This window comes from Octodon degus, unplaced genomic scaffold, assembly GCF_000260255.1.
Source record: "Octodon degus isolate 3935 unplaced genomic scaffold, OctDeg1.0 scaffold00021, whole genome shotgun sequence".
Taxonomy (NCBI): domain Eukaryota; kingdom Metazoa; phylum Chordata; class Mammalia; order Rodentia; family Octodontidae; genus Octodon; species Octodon degus.
This window is the reverse complement of record NW_004524597.1, coordinates 13,084,216-13,090,170: the sequence shown is the minus strand read 5'-3', so window position 1 is coordinate 13,090,170 and position 5,955 is coordinate 13,084,216. Positions and strand designations below refer to the sequence as shown.

General features: G+C 35.7%; 1 protein-coding gene and 1 non-coding gene across 5 annotated transcripts in view; one reads left to right on the top strand and one right to left on the bottom strand.

Moving 5' to 3' along the window:
- Gnb1l (G protein subunit beta 1 like) overlaps window positions 1–5,955 on the bottom strand; it is a 77,872-nt gene that overhangs the window by 52,327 nt on the left and 19,590 nt on the right. The gene's annotated exons all lie outside the window — the stretch shown is intronic.
- Window positions 5,842–5,944, top strand: LOC111815804. The gene has a single exon (XR_002820439.1). It is a non-coding gene; the product is annotated as a U6 spliceosomal RNA (small nuclear RNA).

Genomic DNA, 5,955 nt, shown 5'->3' with positions numbered 1-5,955 from the left:
TGGCATGTGGTGCTGGGGATCGAACCGCGGTCCCTGTGCTTTGCCAAGCTTGTTTCAAGTAGGTGCTTTAGACCACTGAGCCATCTCTCCAGCCCCTATATTCTGGATATTAACCCCTGATCAAATGAATAGTTTGTAAATATCACCCTTTCTTCTACTGGTTGTCTGTTTCTATGCCAGCTGCAAACTATTGGTTTCTATAACTTTACAGTGTATTATAAAAATAATCCAGTGCTGTTATGCCTCCACCTTTGCTTTTTTTGTTCAATAGTGCTTGGATATTCAAAGTCTTCTGTGATTTAACAGGAATTTTTTTTTTTTTTTTTCTGTTTTTGTAAAGAATAACAATGCACTCTGACAGGGAATGCACTGAATCTACAGATTGCTTTGGGTAAGAAACTCTCAACAACAATCCTTCCACTCCTTCCAGGATGTCTTTTCATCCTGCAGGATCCTCCTCCATGTCTTTCATTCATATTTTGCAGTTTCCATTGTACAGTTCTTTCATTTCCTTGGTTAAATTTATTCCTAGGTATTCTGGATTTTTTGTAGACATTATAAAATGGGATCATTTTCTTGATTTCTTTTTCAAATTTATTACTGGCATAGAAACACTACTGATTTTCATATATTCATCTTGCATTCTGTAACTTTATGGAATTCATCCATCAGTTGTACGTTTCTTGGTAGTCTTTAGGTCTTTCTATGTAAAAGATCATGTTATCCACAAATAGGGATAGTTTTCTTCTTTCCAATTTGTGTGCCCCTTATTTATTTTGTTTAACTGCTCTGATTAGGACTTCTAGTACTGTGTTAAACAAGAGTGATGAGGCAGGGAGATGGCTCAGTAGAATAAGTGCTTCCCTGGCAAGCACAAGGGCCTGAGTTCAATCCCCAGTTCCACCAAAAATAAATAAATAAATAAATAAATAAAATTTTCATTTAAAAAAAAAATAAACAAGAGTGATGAAAGTGGGTATCCTTGTCTTGTTAAAGTTCTCAGAATAAACATTTCTACCCATGCAGTATGTTAGTTACTGGCTTGTTGTATATGGCCTTAACTGTGCCAGAGGTGTTGAGGTATGTTCCTTTTGTACTTAATTTGTTGAAATTTTACTATAAAGCGATAATGAACTTTACCAAATGCTGTTTCTGCATCTATTGAAATGACTGTCTGGTTTCTGTCATCCTATTATTTGAATTAATCCTTTTATTGTTATAAAATGACCTTACTTTTTTGCAGTTTTGACTTAAAAGTCTGTTTTAAGTGAGTATGAGTTCTATTCACTTCTGCTTTCTGTTTGCATGGTGTATCTCTTCCCATCACTTTCCATTTAACTGGTGTGTCATTGCTGGTGGAGTGAGTTCCTTGTACACAGCAGAAAACTGGGCCTTGTGCCTTTACATTCAGCTGATCTATACTGGGGTGTGTGATTAAATCCATTTACATTCAAATTTATTATTGCTATATAAGAACCATTTGTTTCTTCCTTTATTGCTAATATTTGTAGTTTGATCCTTTTCTTTTTCTCATTTGGGTATCTATCATACCAGTGAGTTTTATACTTTGGCACGTTATCATAATAGTAGTTATTGTCCTTTCACTTGTAGCTATAGGACTCCCTTAAACATTTCTTATAAAACTGGTCTAGTGGTGATGAATTTCTTCAATGATGCTTGTCTGAGAAAGATGTTTATTATTTATTTCTGAAGGAGACAGCTGGGCACATCATTCTTGGTTGCTAGTTTTGTTTTTCCTAGCAATCTATTCTTTTCTTTCTTTCTTTCTTTCTTTCTTTCTTTCTTTCTTTCTTTTTTTTTTTTTTTTCAGAACTGGGGATTGAATTCAGGCCCTTGTGCTTGCCAGGCAAGCACTTATTCTACTCAGCCATCTCCCCAGCCCTTTTCTAGCCATATAAATGCAGCATACTACACCATTTTCTCCTGGTTTGCAAGACTTCTGCTGAGGAATCTGCAATTATCCTAATGGAGATTCCCTTATATGTGATTTGATTCTTTCCTTTTGCTGCTTTTAGAACTGTCTTTGACTTTTGACAGTTTGACTACACTATGCCTTGAAGAACACCTCTTTGGGTTCAACCAATTACTTTTCAGATATACACTACTATTGTAGGCTGGTTGCTGTGCAGCTGGCTTAGAATGGGCTAAGTGGAGCTGCCACCTGGTTGGCTGTTAAGTCATGGACAGTTGTTTGCAGATGTATCAGGCCTTTGGCTGTGTCTCAACTCCCCTCTGTGCATGTTCAACTGTTTCCTGGGGAACAGGATACCATATGGGTTTGGAAAACAGGGTCTTATCTTTCAGCTAGCCCTAGGTTTTCAGCAGCGAGGGTTGTGGTGCTGCGGACACTTGTACAAGTATGGTAGAATGATGACAGTCTCAAGAAACCAGTCCCCAGGGCAAGATGCAGTCTTAACAGTATGTCCAGTTTCAAGATAGCAATGAGTCACAGCATCTGTGGTCATGGTAGGTAGAAGGTGTGCAATGTGGCCTTATACTCTAGCAAGGCAGCCCCAAGAACACCGGCCAATGGTCCAAACTGTGCCTGGAGACAGAGCTACAGAGTCTCTCATATAATCTTCTACAAGCAACAGTGGAGACCACTGCAGGTCACCAGATTATTTTCTTTTCTAAAAATTATTATCTTAGCTTCAAGCTGTTCTCTGTGGGAAAGGAGGAGTGTCTTGCTTGCCTCTTTGTTGATGTTTTTGATACAAGGTCTCACTATCAGCCTCACAGTGATCCTTCTGTCTCAACCTCCCAGTGCTGAGATTATAGGCATACACCACCATGCCTAGTTTGGGGGGTGGCCCAGCAGAGTTCTAGGGCTAGCACAGCATGCGGTACCGGGGCTCAAACTCAGGACCTTGCACTTGCCAGGCAGATGCTTATACCACTGAGCTATCTTTCCAGCCCTCTTTTTATGCTCTGCTGAGTTTTGGTATTCCACAGGGATCTTAACCATTTTCTTGCTGTTCTCTAGAAGAGATCCTCAATGACGCTAATTGGAATATAATCATTCACTCTTTGTTATACTCTCGTGGGAAGAGGATGAGCAAAAGGCAACTCTATTCATCTATCTTGCTGATGCCACTCTTCTAGAGAGAGACTTATAGCAATAAATGTTTATATTAAAAATCAGAAAAGGGGCTGATGAGATGGCTCAGTGGTCTAAAGCACCTACTTAAAACAAGCTTAGCAAAGCACAGGGACCGTGGTTCAATCCCCCAGCACCACATGCCAGCCAGCCCCGCCCCCTGGTGGGCTGAGCTGGCCACACACACACACATAAATAAATAAATAAAATTTTTAAAAAATAAAATAAAAATCAAAATCAAAAAAACCTCCAAATCAATGAACTGGCTGTATCATTAAGATACTAGAAAATGATTACAAAATAAGTCCAGAGCAAGTAAAAGGAAAGAAATTATTACATCAGAGCAGAAATAAACAAAACAGAAAACAGTATAACAATAGAAAAATTAGCAAAACTAGACATTGGTTCTTTACCTGATCAATTCCTAGCAGAAGTAATAATGATAAAAAGAAATAAATTACAACTAAAGAAGGGTTATCAGACACCAGAAACATTTAAAAGAGTAATAACTATTATGAACATTTCAATTTCAATAATGTCGATAAATTTGCTAAAATACAAGTTGAAAGCTACAGAATAGGTGAGAAGATAATCTGAATAGCTGCATATTAATCAAAGGGCTTTAGGGTACTTTGTTTTGTGGTACTGAGATTTGAACCCAAGGCCACACACATGCTAGGCAAACACTCTATCATAGAGTTACAACAGCCTGCACTATTAATTTAAATACTTAAAAAAACAAAACAAAACACCACTCTACCTCATATGACTTTACTGGCAAATCCTACCACATATATAAAGAATAAATAATACTCTATATAATTTTTACAGAAAACAGAAAAAAAGAGAACTTTCCTAACTCATCTTATGAGACTAGTACTGTAATACCCCACCATAATATCCAAAGTAGACAAAGGTAGTACAAGAAAACTGTAAGCCAATATTAATCATGAAGAGATATAAAAATCCTCAAAAGATGGAAAATAAAATCTAACAATATATAAGAACAACTGGAGAGAAAAAAAAGAACAATATACTATGAATCAATTATATAAATGGGAAGCTAGTTTGTATAAACCATCATATTAATATACTGAAGAAAAAATATTCTTTGATTAACACCCAAAAAAAACCTTTGGATAAAATTTCACATCCATTCATGATTTAAAAAAAAAATTCAATCATGTTGCATATAGTGGCACATGCCTATAATCCCAACAACTTGGAAACCTGAAGCAGAAAGATTGCAAATCTCAGATTTAAACCCTAGGCTGCACACATGCTAGGCAAACATTACCACGGAGTTACAACAGCTTGCACTTTTAATTTAAACACTTAAAAAACAAAACAAAACAAAATACCACTCTACTTCATATGACTCTACTGGCAAATCCTAACAAATATATAAAATTTGTATACTGAATATAAAGAATTTTAAACTCAGTAATAATAAAGAAACAGAAAAAAAGAATTAAAATAGGCAAAAGATTTGAACAAACATTTCACCAAAAAAAGATATGACAATAGGAAATAATAACACAAAACACATTCAAAAATTTTGGTCATTAGGGAAATGTACATAAAAAACTATATTAAAATGTCAACATGTACTTATGCATACTTACCAGCATAGCTAAAATTAAAAAGCCTGATCATTCCAAATGTTGGAAATATGTGAAACAACTGAAACTCAGATACTGCTAGTTGGATTACAAAATGGTCCAAACATTTTTTAATAAAATTTTATCACATCTTTTAAAAATAGTCCCAAACTAGAAATTACCAAATGTTTATCAATACCTGAACAAACGCCACACAATGGAATATATCTATATTTTACTATAAAAAGGAAAGAAATCTGACCTACTTCACAACTCAATATGAATGAATCTGAAAATAAGTATGCTGGGTGAAAGAAACTAGAAGAAGAATAAATACAATGATTCTATTTATATAAAATTCTAGGAAATGCTAATGGGTTTAGAATGATGGAAAAGCAGGTTTGTAGGGACCTCAAGAAAGGAAGTGAGGGGAGCACACAAAGGGGCAAGAAAAAACTTCAGGGACAACAGCCATCTCATTTCATCTTGAGTGTAGGGTGGTGTCACAAGTGTCAAACTTTGGGGCTGGGGATTTAAGCTCAGTGGCACAGTGCCTGCCTAGCAAGCGTGATGTCCTGAGTTCAATTCCTAGTACCAAAAAAAAAAAAAAAAAGACCTGTCAAATGATCACTTTTAATATGTGAACCTGGTACCAAAAAAACTAAACAAAAAACAAACAACCTCCCCCACAAATATGTGAAGTTTACTGTACGTAATTATACTGTATTTTAAAAATTACTCTGCAACTAAACAAGCCAATTAAAACTGCACACAGGATTTTAGTAGATATTGCACCTAAGGAGACCTAGAGATGGCAAATAAATGCAAAAAGATGTTCAACATTAGCCACTAGGGAAATGCAAATCAAACCTATAATGAAATACCACTATACATCTATTTAAATGGCTAAAATGAAGAAGGAAAAAAAAATGTAACAAAACCAAGTGCTGACAGAAATGTGAAGTGAAGGGAACTCTCATACACTGGTGAGAATGCACTCTGAAAAACAGTTTGGATCTTTCTTACAAAATTAAATATGTATGTATCTCATTACCCAGAAATTCCATACCTAGATACTTACAGAAAAATGAAAACTAACTTGCAAACAAATACCTGTACACAGTGCTCGCTTTGGCAGCACATATACTAAAATTGGAATGATACAGAGAAGATACATGGCCCCTGCGCAAGGATGACACAAATTCGTGAAGCATTCCATTTTTTTTTTTTTTTTTT